The sequence below is a fragment of the Mauremys mutica genome, chromosome 5, assembly GCF_020497125.1.
Source record: "Mauremys mutica isolate MM-2020 ecotype Southern chromosome 5, ASM2049712v1, whole genome shotgun sequence".
In the NCBI taxonomy this organism is placed as follows: Eukaryota; Metazoa; Chordata; order Testudines; family Geoemydidae; genus Mauremys; species Mauremys mutica.
Genome location: NC_059076.1, coordinates 36572606 through 36589667, shown reverse-complemented (window position 1 = coordinate 36589667; position 17062 = coordinate 36572606). Strand labels below are relative to the sequence as shown.

The following is a 17062-nucleotide window of genomic DNA, read 5'->3' as shown; positions in this document are numbered from 1 at the left end:
GCAGGCCGGGGAGGAGGGTGCCAACGGCGAGGGGGAGTCACAGGGGTGCCAAATAAGGCGTGAGGGGAGGGCAAGCGTGCCAGCTCCTCTGGCTACACTGGGCTGCAAAGGGCCTGTCAACGAACAGGGGAAAATCAACAACAAAAAGAAGCGACACACACACACACACCCCGAACCCTCCAGGCCATTCTCTTTTCGGACTCCGCTCCGCAGCTTTCGGGCAGCCCTGTCCTGTCCGGCCCGTCCCTCGTACAGCCCCCCAAACATTGCCAGGCTTTGTGTGGGGAGCGCCCGGGCGAGCCGGGAGGTGTGGTGCCGCAGCAGCGCCCACGGCGCGGGGGAGCCAGTTCACATGCGAGTCACGCCCGCTGCCGGGAGCCGGAGAACAGCAACACTGGGGCTTCACCAAGTGATGAGAACAGACGTCAAAGGGGCCTTATGAATATTGATGTGGAGGCTCGGGTTGCTTTCGTAAAGGAGCAGAAGGAAGCAAGATGGCTGCCCTTTAGGATTTGTTAGCGAGGGGAGCAGGCTGCATTTGCTGGATTGCTGCAAGGCTGAGGGACGGAAAGAGGTCAGAGCGGTTCTCTTAATGCCACGAAACTCTCCCTTTCCTTCAGCGGGGCTTGGCTAGCGGGCTGCTGGGGGGCTGGGATGCCGGGCTCCGCTGCCTCATCTACAAGTAGAAAGAGGGGAACGAAATTTTTCTGAAGCTTCTCCAACATGGCTGACAAATATAGTTTTAAAAATGTTTTAAAAACTAGTGAGCTGGTCGCTTTCCTCCGCTGGGCTGGGCTGCTGCTCTCATCCCAAACTTTCCTTTTCAGCTGCTCTCAGCACCCCGGGCTGGCTGGTGTATTTATTTAGTTTGGTAATGCAGGGAAGTGTGTTCATCATTTTCTTTCTTTTTTTTCTTTAAAGACTTCATGATTCTTAGTATCCGTTGTTGCTGCTGTTGCCCCACTTTCCTCCCTTTCAGTGGGTTTCCTTCTGTTCCTGCGCCGAGTCTGTCACCGCATTTTATTGTGCTCTTTAAAGAGCCCCGGGAGGTGTTTTAAAACTGCGGTGGATTCCTGTTTTCTTCTTCCACTTCAGGAGGATTTTTCTGACTGAATGTGATAGCTGGTGGGATTTTCTGCATCTAGCTTTCATGTATTGTTGTTTTATTTGATGCGAAAGGGGTGTCTGGTGCTATGGGGGAGAACGGGGGGAGCAGGAGAGGAGTAGTTTCTTTGGACAAAAAGAAAACTCTTCCTTTCTGATAAAGATAGATTCGGTGCCTACAGCCTGGGCGTTCGGGCTAGTTTGGGGGAATATCTGTGAGAGAATTTGTACGTGGAAAGTCTGTTTTCTGGCTTTGTGCTTCTCATGAATCAGCTTTCATTTGGTTTGCTGGTGAGTGACAGACAGACACAAAGGCAGGCGCAGTCAAAGGGGGAAAAGAAGGGGGAAGGATTGTGGAGTTTAAGGACTACAAGGTCAGGGGCACTGAAGGGAAAAAAAAAACCCTATCCTAGGGGAGAAAGAGAGAAATGGAGAAGAGAGTTGTAGCAAGGCCTTCCTTTTTCTTTATGATCTTTGTCATCCTTGTTAAATCCTGTGATCTAGGTGACTTACACAATGTGACTAAAAAAAATGCTTTATAATGCATATTAGTTTTTAAATGCCTTTAGCCAGGTAAGGCATGTACCTACAGTCTGACTGGAAAAAAATCCAAAACATATGATTTTCAAACCTGACATGACTGTGTCCTGATGTTGTGTTTTTATTAGCATTAAACCATTCCTCCAGCCTTTGCAGTCATTTTCATACCCTGGGTAAAAAGGAGGCTTTTTTGCTTGCTCTTTGATTCTTGGAAATTCAGCTAGTCCTTGTTCTGCTTAGCTATTTTCCTTTTCAAAGTGTGAAGTGGGGGAGAAAAGTGATGTGGTATAGTAGGCTTCCACTGAAATGTTTCAACCAAAGGTCTCATTATGAGATTTTTTTCCACGATGGAGAGTATGCAAATGATCACTGTGATAGAACTACATGATAAGCAACTGAGAAAAGGAACAGTGAATAGCAGTGTGGTTGTATAATTTGTCTTAAAACCAGAAATGTAGGAATTTCAGAGATGAGGAGTCATTAGCCTCAGTAAAAGCAGGTGAGTGGGTGTTGTTTACTGGCTAATGAGGCCATTATATTTGCATTATAATGGCAGGTTGACTTACTGCAGTGGAAGGGATAACATGTATATTCATTTGTGTATTTGCATGTGTATTCCATGATGGCACTTGTATTGGAGGCTGTGAATTGCAAAATAGGGCATGTTTGTAAAAGAAATTCAGCGGAGAGGTGTTAACAGTCAAGAGTCATGAATAAGTTTCAGTTAGAAGGTGATGTGGATGATCAAAAGGTGAAGAAACCCACACCACAAAGCATACACAACCCTTTTAAAGTACACCCCAAAAAACTATTTGTTGAACATTTCACTTGTAAATCATCCTTCTACTTATCTTTGAGGAGTTAGGCAAATTTGCTTTAAACAGTGAGTGTCCATCACATGAGCTGCGTTTGCAGATTAAAGAGACACTTTACTCATGTCTCCAGAAGATAAGCACAGTTCATTGGCCAGTCCTTATGGCTACTTACAATGATCGTTTTATTTTTTTAATGAGTATTTCCCCATCTTAAATAACACCTATCACCCAATAAATAAACAGAAGTTACAACCCATTTTGTTATTTAGACATTACTATTTGTAAATCACGTTGCATGTATAACCCATCTAATGTCATAAAGAAACACTTCCTTTCAGCTCTTCCTTTCTCAGACCTGTAACATTTTAATGTGCTCTCTTCTCGTCTTGAAAGCTTTCTACCATTGTGGATTATTTCCCTTCACTTCGGTTACACTAAAGTATCTAATTTTCAAAGGATTGCACAAATTTAAACATTAATATCCATAGAGTCTTGATAAATCTGAGTTGAGACAGTTGGATTTATTCCTACTCCGTCAAGCAAATAAAGCTTTTCCCATTATTTTGTGTAGTCCATTATAATAACATGCAGCAGCTACATACTGGAACTATTTAAGTGTATCACATATTTTATGCTGTTGTTAGCACTGTTACCTTTTACTTGTTCTGCGGTAACTCTTCCTTAGTTGCTCAGGAAATATAATGTAGTACCAAAGAAACCCTGTCAGAGAAGTCCATGCAAAAGTTTAAATCCAGCAGCTGGGCTGGGGGAAATTTAGTGATTGGTTCATTGAATTAGTTCTTTATTTTCTTGTTCTTCATTGCATGTGAACAATCTTTCAGTGGAAAACAATTTTGTTTGGAGAAGAGTTCCTCAGAATTATCTCAGTGGTTCCAAGGACCTCTGAGATTAGTTGTGTGTGTTACCCCTTTTAGAACCTTTCACATACTGAACTAATCATTAATAAATATTGGCAAGAAGGGGTGGAAGGGAAGGGAGGCATTTTCATTACTTAGATTCATAAATCTGCCAAATTGTTATTAGTAGTAAGACTTTTGAACTAGGACTTTGGCATTGTATTGGTTCCTGGCCAAGAGCCAGGGGAACTGGTATTGTTTTGATATAGTGCGCATGGTCCTAGACTTTGGCATGTCAACATTGTTTAAAGAACAAGGAAAGTGTGCCTTCCGAGGCATTGTTATGACGGACAGATTTCCAAGAGCTCTCGTTGTCAGTGGTTCTGCATTAGGTAACAGAAATAGGTGGCCATAAATGTGTGGTTTCAGTGTGACGACTCCGGGCACTTTCAGAATTACTCTCCTACCCACAGAGCTGGAATTTTCAGCTGCCACAACTAGAAGGGGGCTATTTTCCCTTAATCTGAGCAGTTGCCATAAGACATACTACAGCTCCTTGCACTCCTGGGACTTATCCCGCTACCTGATCATTTATAAATATTAGTGACATCTAAGTGGTCTTAAAAACAAAGCATGTTTCAAAATAAATGAGCTCAGATTTTCAGTGGATGTTTTACTGGTAGTGCTAATGTTACCAAAATTAAATGGGAGCTATGGGGAATGTTTCATGTTTGATATTTTTCTAAATTATTTTTGTGTAAATGGCAACAGAGTGGTTTTCTAATAGAGTGTCTAAATAGTCACTTTAAATAATTTGTTCAGTTAAACGCTAAGTGGTATATTTGTTTTTACAGAAGCAAAGAGGATCTCTTATTAAAGCATGTATTTTTCAAGCTGAAACTCTGGAAGAGTTCAAATTCTGGCTTATCAAACTAACCCTCTTCCGCTATCATTTGACTGCCACACAGTAGCATTAAGTGTGGTAGTAGCAGCAAAGCCAGCAGTGAAACTTCTTGCAAGCCAGCTTTACAATTGGAACCCTAAAGTGGTTGAATAAAGTTGCCAAGTTTCAAGTAAAGTTGGTGGTTATCTTGGAAACTGCTGCAGAACACAACCACAAGCGATTTCGCCAAATAATATACAGTATTTACGTAGTCCAGCTCTCCAATTTGTTGTTAAGGCAGTCTGCCAGCAATCAGTGTTGTGACATCATTTAGAAAGGCTGTGTGCTTGATCTGCTGATTCTGAAATGGAATGGGATGTACTATGATTCAAAAGGGGAGGGGAAATAAAAGACTATAGTCTGAACCAGAGGTAAAGCATATGACTGCATCATGGCTGGAAGCCAAATAGGAATTATGTGCATCAATCATTTTCAGCATTATTCTGATCCTGTACAGTACATTACAGCAAACACCCACCTATCCATTTAACTTGTTTCTGGAAGAAATGTCCTTTTATACACTGAATGAGTTTGGTGAGAACTGAACATCATGGTTTGATTTAGTATGTTTTTCAGATTATCAGTGAGTGCATATTTACCTAGTATACTGCAGACACAAAGAACTAAAACTAGAAAGTACCATGAGTAATGGTCTTCTCAGTGGCCCGTGTGGGTGGAGATGGGGTAAGAGATTGGATATCAGAAAGATGACCGTGTTGAGTCAATTACCATAGTCCCAGGGAATTGCTCAATGCATACAGACATCTGAGGTCAAGTAAGGAGAATATGAACTTGAAATATCAACTGGGCTAATCCCAAGGGTAATCACTGACCTGCTGACTAGAAATAAAGAGTTGTTCAGTTTCAAAAGACTGAACATGTGTCTTGTGGTGTGAGGATAGGCAAGTGAAGGAGGGCAGGAGAAATAAGTTTCTTAAAGTTTTGATTTGTTTCAAGACCTTCCAAATGACCTGAACTCAGTTTTTAAAGGTGGAAGAGAAGAGATGTTTGGCTCACATTTTAAAAAACTGCACTGATTTAGAAGAGGAAGAAAGCCTCACTAATCAGTCATAATGAAGAATTTTAAACTTTAAACCCTTAAAATGCACTTACATATGATGCTTTACAGCTCCCTTTAATATACAGTTCTTTAACACAGACTTGGGTGTTCTGAGGCAACATCTAGATTTGTTCCTTTCAAAGTCTGGCACATACTTCTTTCCATGCATTTTCCAAAAACTTATCAATCCAAGCAGACTTCAGGGCCTTTTTGAAAAATGTTCTGAGGGGATGTGAATTCAGAGTTAAAAATTCAGATGCTATGTTGTAGCAGTGTGTGGAATGGCCACCATGACGAGGCCTTCTGTAATGTGATAGTTTTTATTCGTGCAAGTCACAGCAAAGTCCAGACACAAGTAATGGTTTGCAAGATTGGACCTTCAGCTTGATCTTAAATATAAAGAAAAATCATTTCATTTCCATTGCCCCATGTGCAACGTAACAGGCCTGTCATATGCTCAGGTTTAGCTGGAAATTAAAATTAAGCACCTTAAATGGTATTTCAACATTTACAGAAGTGTATTAGTGTGTGCTTTAAGAGGGCACCTCCATGTACGGATACTGTAGAAATGTGATGCATGGAAGGAGTACTTATTTCGTAGACCTTGTTGAAGAGCAAAGAGATGAGTAAAATTTCCATAGTGAGATATAAATTAATGCATTCCCAGTTCTCCACTGCAGTGTCTTACACCTCCACATACTGGAAAATCTTTCTGGATTTTTACTATCAAAAGCATAAATTTGCATATTAGGGCACTTCGGTTTTGGGTGGGTGCCTCAGAGGTGCCTAGCTAAAGAGTGAGCTATGGAGGCTGAGTTTACAAAAAAGTCTACTGTGCATGGGAAGAGTATTCTGTGCTCTTCTTGTGTGAGGTAAAAAAAGAAGTGAGGCGGTGAGTACATAAGATAACTTTACAAAGTGGACTTTAATAAGGAGCTCAACAAGACAGTTTTCCACACATACAGGTCAGCCATCTTAAAGTTTTTCAAACAACTAAGTTGATGTAATCTAATTGTAAGAAAAAGTATCTTTCTTGTACAATACCACTACTAAGCTTGCATCATTTTAGAAACCAGCGTGAGACCTTGAAAACTTGTGCTTCACCAGAGAAACATCCTAGAGGACTCCAAGTTTAAACATGAATTTTTCATTGGCATGTAAGAAAAGGATAATTACCTCAACATTGCCTATGTATTCTTTACTGTGCACATGAAACACATTATACTTACTATTACATTTTGGTTCTTAAGATTAAAATGACTTGTCTCCTTATAATGCTTAAACACTCAAGAGTTCTGTCTGTCTTCCAAATGTTTTGGCATGAGACACTATAAGTAGAATAACGGATACTGATTTGCCTTCAATATAACAACACTGATGCCATGGTATACCAGGTGGGTACATGTTTAAGGTCAGGATGATGACTCTCCATGTGGTTGTGTGCACGTGGTTTTAGTGTTTACAAACGCTATCCCAGAATTCCTAGTAACTGCCCTGGCATAGTTAGTGAGTGCAGACCAGAGGGAACGTCCTTGCTTCTCACAGGGAAATGATTGTGAATTTTGGGATCTGTGAGGGTAGAAGGGGGATGCAATAGGTTGGTTTTGGCTGAACTTTCTGCATTTTTGTTACGTTAGCAACTTTGTCAAATAATGCTTTTTTCCCCCCTTGTCCTGATTGCCTTCATGCTCTGCAAGCACACTTGCTTGGGGTTGACTGATATTTAGATTCAGGAGGGATTAAATAAATGTTGTAAAGGTGTTTGATATGAGGCTACTTTTCCCCCCTCTTCTTTGAAGATTCCATCACCAAAAGCTTTCACCACAAGCTGCTTTTAACAATACAGGGATCCCACAGTAACTTATATTTTCTTCCTTAATTTGGAATTACTCATTGCTTCTGAATACCGTAACAATCTCATCTTTACCAAACAAAAATGAAATCCTCAATCATACCAACTTTATAAATAAAATCAAATTTTTTAGAAGGAGTTATTACTTAATGAGACATGTTGACACACACAGAGGCGTTATTGTTGCGAAAGCGAATACCACTGTAAGGCAAGTTTCAGTTCTCAAAGCATAAGAAGCTCTGTAGACATCTCCCTATTTGCTCAACAAAAGAACAATGCCTTCAATCTGTTTCAAAGGAGGTGGTAATCATATTGTTGATTTGCCAGGCTGGTTACCGGAAGAGCAGATGAAAATAAATCTGTTGGAAGCACCCCAACTGACAATTTAGTTCATACTTCATTGTGAATTTGACAAAAAGTTGCCAAACAGGTTATGGTATAAGGAAGAGTAGAGAGGCATTTTGGCTACACCATGCATATTGTTAGACCTTTAGGAACCTCAGCCAAAAAGTATTATTCATCCTGAAAACATTAACTCCAGCTTAAAGCAGGGTTTTAGTCTTTGCTGTCTGATAAAATTCTAAAGCCTTTACAACCACTTTCCACAGGCAAGTACTCGGGGAACGGCAATGCATATCGCATGCTTTGGGAAATGAATCCAGGGTACGTGGTTATTTTCTTGTGGACAGGAAAGCAATTGATGCTTGAACCTCAGCAGAATTCTTCTGCATATTTAGATTTCATCCAGATGTGTCTGGGTATTGCTGTCATAAAACAGACTATGTATAATAATCCATGTGCCGTGTTATATGCATTTCTGCTGCTATTTAGTGACATGTCCTCATTTGTTTCATGTTGCTTCCATCTTGCATTAATTTAATTACAGTGGTTGTGCTTTACCATTACATACTGATGGGTTCTTTTTGATCTATCACTTTATTTCCTTGGTGCAGTTGTCTGTATAGCATCCAACTTCTGGTTCTATTTCATTCAGACTCTTCACAATGAGTGAAGAGGGGCTTGTCTTGTTTTCTTTTTGGAGTTTTTCTTGAGCCAAGATTAGTTTCGCAGCAGCTGAGTAGAAAAGTAAGGAAGACAGGAGTAAAGGTTATGGAGGAGAGCAGATGTTTAAAAATGGCTCTTCTGATCTTGCATTGCCTTTTTATTCCTCCTCTTGGGCCACTAGTGCAGAGGGAAGCAAAAAAGAGTACACCATGTTAATACTGGGCCTGATCTTGATATTAGAGGGCATTGCCCATGACTTTAATGCCTAATCCAGTTCCATTATTACTGGTGTTCTTTCTCTAGTTAGTACTAGAGGTAGCAACTACTCCTGGATCACATCCCTTTTTCTTGCGCCTGCTACTTTTTTTTTTTAATCTTTGTTTAATCTGTGTGTTCTTTCAGTACCCTTTCATTTTTGTTTGAAGTCTCATACTTTGAAGTTATACCATATTTATACTTGCCAGAGCACACACAGCTCTTTCAGCTGTTATGTAAGCAAAAAGAAAAGAATGAGTGCATATTTCTTCTTGTGTAAAAATTGCTTTACTTCCCTTTGTGTGGCAATGACTACTGTGAGGAAAATGTTCTGTTATTGCACTAAAACCAGAAGTTGTTCTCCTCCCCGCCACCCCCCAAAAAAGAGTCACAGCACCATGACAACCTGTAAGTTTTAAAATACATGCAGAATTTAGAGCAAATGCACTTCCACTCTTGAAAGGCAACCTGCAAAAGATTAAAATAAATTGGACTTTGCCTCTCCCTTGGTCCTTATTAGTATATTAAAGAAGGCCTGAAAAATGTTTCTTTAAATTAACTAAGTTTTTGTTTTGTTTTTCTTGCTATTTTTAAAAATTCAGATCTTGTCTGTCAAGAAAGCTAACGGAGTTATTGAAATGACAACATCACGAAAGTCAAGAAAGTGAAAGCTGAGTAAGTGAGAGGGAAAGGGGTTATAAATTAGGCCCTTTTTTAACACCTATTTAACTTGTATGACTAAGACATTTTGGGGAAAGGAAGTCTTTGTTAAATGTTCAGCACTCTGCCCATTAAGTTGATGTGTGCAAGCACAGACTGCATTTCCTCTGAGGGTATGGCTACACTTAGAGCTGTACAGCGCTGCTGCGGGAGCGCTCCCGCGGCAGCGCTTTGAAGTGCAAGTGCGGTCGTGGCGCCAGCGCTAGGGGAGAGCTCTCCCAGCACTGCAGGTACTCCACCTCCCCGTGGGGATTAGCTTACAGCGCTGGGAGCCGCGGTCCCAGCACTGGGGCAGTGTTTACACTGGCGCTTTACAACGCTGTAACTTGCGTTTTTCACACCCCTGAGCGAGAAAGTTGCAGCGCTGTAAAGCACCAGTGTAGCCAAGCCCTGAGACATCCAGGAGGTCAGCCACCAAAAATAGGAAAGATCAGACTTGCATTTCTCCTCTTTAGGAATATCAATGAGAGTGAACAAAATAAAACCCTTTACAGGCCACCATACATCCTGAAAAGGTAAAAAGTTAAAAAGTTGTGCCCTTTTTATTTGTATATCACCTTGGTCATAGGAAGGAAGATTATGGAGAGGGGAAGGGAATGAGGAAGAAGAGCAAATCATCAACAGCACCTAATGATGTCCATATAATGGGAAGGGACACCTTCAACTTAACCGTACTTCTTTCTGAATCTTTTCTGCCTACAATTGCTACGAGTCACATCTGAGAACTGTAACTGACAGAGATTAGAGGAAAAAGTGTATTTTTGTATTTGACAGCACTCTGTGGCAGTTCTGCTGTCTTCTGCGTATAGTCCGGCTGTGATCCTGCAAATTACTCTGTGCTAGCAAACCGTGCTGCTTACACAGAACCCCACTGGCTTCAGAGGGGCTCCACAGGGACAAACGGGCCTGTGCGCATAGAGCAGCTTGGAGAATTGAGGCATTATTTAGTCAGCTTCTTATATTCTTCAGCAATGGGGGCAGGGTGGGAAAAAAAATGTTACTTTGTTTTTGGTTAAAAAAGGGAGGAAATGTAGCTGTTAAACCATGAAAATGGGCAGAAGGACTCAGGGGTAGATGTAGTAGCTGAAACTACTTGTAATACTTTTTAAAATTTTGACTAGATTTCAAGTTAATGATTTCCCTTTAAAAATAAACCCTGTAGCTAACAGAGATTGTGAAGAAACTTTCCCTGTGCACAGGTGGGTCTATAACTACCTGCTGCAATTGTTTTTCAGATTTTTTTTTTTTTAATCTTCCTCTGGAGCATCTGGTATGGAATACTAAAGGGTCAGACATCAGATATTGGAGTAGATGGATCACTGGTCTAATTTGGTAGTGGCAGTCCTGATGTTCTTAAATATAAGCAGAATGGATAGTGAATGACTATTTATCATTTGTATTCTAGTAGCACCTTGGACTCCAATCAAGGACCAAGGGTCCTTATGCCCAGAGCCTTACCAACATAAAATAGGGCAATCCCTATCCCACTTAATGCAGCAAAGTAGATTGTCAAAAAGTCAGAGGGTGCAGTAGTAGTAGCTTGCTTTCAGAACTCAACAACAGAAGCACTGCTACAGAGGGAGACTTAGACAATCCTTTTCTTGAATAATTTTCAAAACAAAGTAAAATTACTTGCTGTTTGTAATACAGGAGGCCTAGAAATCCCAACCAACATCACAAAAGAAAGTTTCTGCCTTAAAATGCTAACATTATGAATTGACAAGACAGACAAAAAGCGGGAGGAAGGGATACAATTTATAGGCAGTGGTTGGGACTCAAGGTACAGATATGTTAAGGTGCTGGTGCAAAGCGGCATTGAAGCCAGTGAGAGTCTTTCCATTCGCTTCAGTAATCTTTGGATCAAACTCTCAATGGCTTACCCAAGTACACACAGGAAGTTTGTGGCAGAGATGGAACAGAACCCTGAGTCCCAGTGCCTTAACCCTCTTTCCTGTCCAAGCAGACTTTAGCAGATAACTGGCTGCTCTTACTGAGATAACAGAAGTAGCAATGTTAGGAAATGGAAACTAGAAGCAGAAACAAATGGCTTTTCACTTATTTCCAAGGCAAATTTTTATTAATGTTTTCTGTCCATGAACGAGTACAACCTCCTTTGGTGAACAAGTGCTGTGGTTTTAAGCTGGCCCCACTCAAACAAAATGACGCAAGTTGTATTTAAATATCGTTTTTCATTTGGTGGAAAGGTTCGCTGATGAATATTACTTGGATAGCAAAATAGCTAAAACAACCCCTTCAGGTGAAATGGGGATAATGGATGGGGGGAGGGAGAGGAAAGGAAACTATCACAATATCACTGCCAACACCAGTTCTTCCGCACACCTCTAACAAAAAAACGCTCTCACAATGAGCTAATTGGAGTTTAAAATAGCATGTTGTCAGCTAATTGCAGTGTATGGGAGCGGGGTGTATAGTATCAGCTCAATGAGCAAGGTACTCCGATCATTCCCATTAACCTTTAATGCCCTAAATCCTCCCATCAAGATGAGATCTCCCACAGTCTGCAAACTGTTCACATGAATTTCCTCAAAGCTACCGTGTGAATGGCATTATGACTTGGCTTATCAGTTTTAAGGCCAAGTGGAGCTCATGAACCCTCGCACAAATGTCATACGTAGCAGTTGAGCTCATCAAAAGAGCAAGTTCCATTTGTTGTCAAAAATGTTCCCTGTAGCAGGAGGTAGCGTACACAGATCTGGTTAGGAGTGAGAGGAGGGTTCTGTAACATAATCCTAAAAGCACTAATGGCCTTTAAATGTCATCTGTTATTTCTGAAACCTGAATCAAACAGGGTAAATTTTTGTCTCTCTCTTCATTCCACTGATGGTTTCACGTTGATACTTGGCTCTTTCTTTAGTTTTTATTTGAGAATATCCCTGCTCTGTGAAATCTTGGTTAATCGAATCTGTAAACTTCAGTTTGCAGTGCATTTACACGAGGCTGTACCAGGAATGATGGAATATTATAATTAATCTTGAAATGTATTCTAAAGCAAAATAAAAATGGATCTTGTTTTTTCAGGATTTAAACAGTTTTCATATAGAGACTGAGTTTCATACAGCTAGTGCTAGAAATGCTGTCCATTGCCTTGGACACCAGAGTATAAGGAATTTTTTTGGGGGGGGGGTCATATTTAGGAATCCAGTTCTGCTGTCAAAACCTTTGGAAAGGGATTGAGAGAAACACACTTAGACTTTACTCTCCCTTGCTTCCACACCGTTTCTTCTCATTAAGAGTTTTCAGATCCAGTGAGACTTGAGTCACCACGTGGGTTGCGCGCACATGGCTGCACTGTTTACAAACATGGTCCCAGAATTCCCAGGGCTGTTATGTAACAGTCGGGAGAGTGCAATATTTCAAGCGTCAGCTGTGTTCACTGAGATTCCCAAAATCCATATTTCCAGTCCAGGTTTCCAATTACGGATAGCCACCATTGCAAATTACAGGGCTGACTGGTCAGGGTATTTCATGAACAAATTCTGTTCTAATCTCCCTTGTGTTACGATTAAGCGATATTCAGCACTAGAGCTTAGAATGAGGTCGTCTGTGGTGAACTAAAAATAGAAGCTTTCTTGCTTGACAGAGAACTGGAGCTGGACAGCGGTAGTTGAACTTGCGTATGATAGCGAGTAAAATTATTTTCTGCTTGCCACAAAGGCTACTAGGAATTCCAGTAACATTTTACTATTTGGCAAGATTTCAAAAACATTCTAAAACCAATGGATACTTTTTCTCATTTCCATTTAATTAGCAAACTGGGGGGCGTTTTCTATTCAGGCTGAAGTGATGAGCCTCAGCAAAATGTAAATAGTTTGAAGCCGCTAATATTTGATGCTAACATTTGGCGCCACAATCCCATTATTGTTAGGAGAGAAATGCCATCATCTTGGTTTATTTTAGCAGGCCATTGGAATATAGCACACAAGAGGTTTAAATAGCTGTGTGTCACTGGATTAAATTGCCTCCTGTAGCCTAGGCAGAAAAGACAAAGCACTCTTATTCCCAGTCACTCAGCTAAAATTGTATTGACTTTTTGCAGCTCTCCTTAGAAGTTCACGGTTCAAGGACTCATTTATCTACTGTACCTTGCATTAAGATAACAAGATATAACTACTCAGGGAAAAAAATTCACTTTTTGTACTTTCCCCCCCTTGTTTTAGTTTGGGGCGTGATTTATTTATTTTTCTTCCTTCCCCTCACACCCACAGAAGCTTAAATGTCCTGGGAAGTGCAAACTCAGCAGGGATTGGTAACAGTTTAACTCTTTGTCCTATTCTCAGTTCTCATAGCAAAGGTCAACAGCAAATGAGATTCACAGCTGCACTTGAAACAGAATCACTATAGATGGGCAGGGACACTGCTTATTTCCCCCCCCCCCCCTTTTCCTGCAGTATTTATTGGAACACATCGAGCACATGGTTAGGGCCCAAAAAACTTTCTTTGGGTGGCTGTAATTTCTAATCTTGTGTTAAGAGGAAATGAAAGACTTGTGACTTTTATTTGTACTGGTCATATCTATAGCTTCTTGCAACTTCTGCTGATAAACAGAAATAATTTAGAGGCTACTTCCTCAAACGCCTGAACTGTGGTCTTAATTTCAACAGCACAGAGCCAGCAATATACTACAGACTTGGTATCTGTGTTATGTGTGTCCAAAGTTGATTTGCAAAAAGAACAGGAGTACTTGTGGCACTGGAAACTCTGGTTACGCATCCTTTCAAAATCATGAATGTTGGGGGATTTGGGGTAATGTGTGTGTGGGGGGGGTATTTTGTTTGTTCAAAGGGCTGTATTACAGGGACCCGCAAGCTCAAAGTTTCATTGTCTTTCTGGGAGCAGAAATAAGTATTTCTTAAGTTTTCAAGGAAAATAATGAAATATTCAGCACTGTTAATTTGTTTACATCTGAGGAGGGGGCCTGTCTTGACACAAACAAATGTAACATACATTCACGTGTGCTGTATGCAAGCAAAAAAATCACTTTCCCCTTCAAATAACCTCCTGCTCTGCTTCACGCGGCTGCAATGGGAGTACACTGAAGAGAGAGTTAAAGAGAGTTAGTTGGCTTAGTTACATTAGTATTGGCGCCAGGGTTTACCTCTCAAGTAGGAGTTCCAGGTCATTCTGATGCCTCGCCACGTGGCCGCGCGCACATGGTTACAGTGTTTACAAACATGATCCCAGAATTCGTAAGCTCTGTTATGAAACAGCCAGCAAGTGCCATATCTCGCAAGCTATGGTGACCTGCATTGTGAGTGCTGGAGAGAATATTGAGACGCTTGTACAAAACACAAACTGGAGAACACATTGGGCATTCAAGCAGATAATTTTACTTCTGAGTTTTTTGGAAATATCACTGCCATCAGAAGATAATTTTCCACTGTAGATTTAAAATAGCAGGTATTAACTAGTACCAGTGAGTAAGTGTTTTAGCAATGCAGGGACAAAAGTGACTGTGTTCTTAAGCATCGTAATTTTGTTTCTTAACCAAACTAACTCAGAAAATATTTTAAAAAGACAAAGCAATGTAAAGGTACTGTCACACACTGCATTAAAAAAAATGAACACTGTGTGATCTTGTGACCCCAGTCTCGCAGTTCCTTTTTATTCCTTATTAAAACATTTCCTCAGACATTTTGTGCATGTTCTATAGAAAACTTCCTGCTTTAAAATTCAATTGTGGAAAGATGAAAACTCTCAGTATTCTAAAGGAACATATGTGGGTGTGCAGAATAGGAATACTGCGTAAGGACTCAATTGTAAGTTCACCAAGAAGCTTGGGAAAAGGGTGCTGCCTAGTCACATTGCCCCAGGAACAAACTAAGAATCAGAATTAATTTCCTGCATGCTCCATATTCTGTTGCAGTGAAAGTTCACTGATATTTGCGTACATTAAATATGCCAAAGTTAACTTTAAAAAACTGTTTAAGTTCCATTAAGGCAGTAGTCTTGCTAGAAATTAGCAGTTCACTAGAAACTGCAAGCAAACCATCAGAAAATTAACTTTTGACACAGATTCCACTGATGAGTTGGAGGATCTAGAAAATACATCATTTAGGAGAAGATGCTATTTTGTATCTTGAAAAAAGAAACATAAATGTGACAGGTTGCCCGAGATGGACAGGCCTTTCCTGAAAATGCTACTAAATTAACTGAAAACAATCCATGCCCTTTAATAAACCACTTCCTGATTTCAGTTTTGGAATTAAACTATTTGTAAAAACCAATTATTTGATGAAGGACTTTCTTTCCCCCAAAGTAGTAAAGATTTCTAGTTTCCTCTTCTGCTTAGTCATAAAAAATATATCAAATCTAGAATCAGATACAACTGGCTCACACCTTTTTGCATGCTTCCTACACTACATGACTCAAGTTAATGTCATTATGGTATTTAATAATAATTCTCCTTCTCCATTTTGAATTTACATAGTCCAGAGTGGTTGGGTGTTACTATCATCTAGAATAACAAACTGCATAATTATTGTAGGGTTTGCTTAGCCATAAATAATTCTACAAGTGTAGATTAATATGTACATATTTTAAAAATAAATTGAGGATCTAGTAAGAAGTTATAACTAAATCCGTATACTTTAAGAGTTATATGTTATGCTCTCTATATATTTGATTAACCCTTTATTATCTTTAAAAGGACATTAGTACTTACAAAAGGTGCCGGGCTGAAAGCCCTAGAGAATTAATTCCTCAAGAAAGATTCAGTACAATCTTCCCCACACCACCCTGCCAATATACCTCCAAACAGGGGCGGCTCCAGGCACCAGCACGCCAAGCGCGTGCCTGGGGCGGCAAGCCACGGGGGGCGCTCTGCCAGTCGCCGCGAGGGCGGCAGGCAGGTTGCCTTCGGCGGCATGCCTGTGGAGGGTCTGCTGGTCCCGCGGCTTCAGCGGACCTCCCACAGGCATGCCGCCGAATCCGCGGGACCGGGGACCTCCCGCAGGCAAGCTGCTGAAGGCAGCCTGCCTGCCATGCTTGGGGCAGCAAAATACCTAGAGCCGCCCCTGCCTCCAAATTACTACTGGAGGAACCATTTATAAGTATGAGAGTAGTTCATTTTCCATATGTTTTTCCCATTTATTTTCAATCCCTCACTTCCATGCGTGTTCAATCCTTGGCACCTCTGCTGCATCTACCAACATCTGTATCAACTATGGTAATTTTTTATGTAGACATATGCCAGTTCTGAACTAACCACTAATTCATTTCATATGGGCTATCAAATAGTTATCAGATAACTACAGCGGGAGGAGAAATGCTCTGTATCCTAGGCCCTGACTTGACCCTGGATGCACCCAGCCTCTTCATTTGGCTAATTTTAAATTGTATTCAGCATGTGAGAACAAAGGCATTTGCATTGGTTATTGATAGGGCCCTTCCAAATTCACGGTCCATTTTGGTCAATTTCATGGCCATAGGATTTTTCAAATTGTAAATTTCATGGTTTCAGATATTTAAATCTGAACTTTCATAGTTCTGTAACCATGGGGGTCCCAACCCAAAAGGAGGTTCTCGGGTGAGAGGGGTCGCAAGGCTATTGTAGGGGGGGACATGATATTGCCACCATTAGTTCTGCACTGCTGCTGGTGGCGGCACTGCCTTTAGAGCAGGGCTCCCAACCAGCAGCTGCAGAGCTACCTGCAGCTGGGGGAGGTCCTCAAAGATGGGTCAGATCCAGCTCAAGAGCAGAACATCCTTTCCCTCCCCATCCCAGCTGGGACGAGCATCTGGAGACAGGCACACGGTAAGAGTCCCCAGCCCTGCCCCTCCCCTACACTAGCCAGATTTCACAGGTAAGACCAGGTTTCACAAGGGGGATCAGAATTCATGGTCCAGGATATGTTTTTCACAGCTGTGAATTTGGTAGGGCCCTAGTTATTG

At 40.9% G+C, this 17062-nt stretch overlaps 1 protein-coding gene across 1 annotated transcript in view; it reads left to right on the top strand.

The window, feature by feature from the left end:
• The first annotated feature begins 493 nt into the window (after positions 1-493).
• The window catches only part of TET2 (tet methylcytosine dioxygenase 2), a 94824-nt gene continuing 78255 nt past the window's right edge, over positions 494-17062 (top strand). The window contains exon 1 of the mRNA XM_045019778.1: positions 494-574. The gene's annotated coding sequence lies outside the window, so the exon portion shown is untranslated. The remainder of the gene's footprint in view (positions 575-17062) is intronic.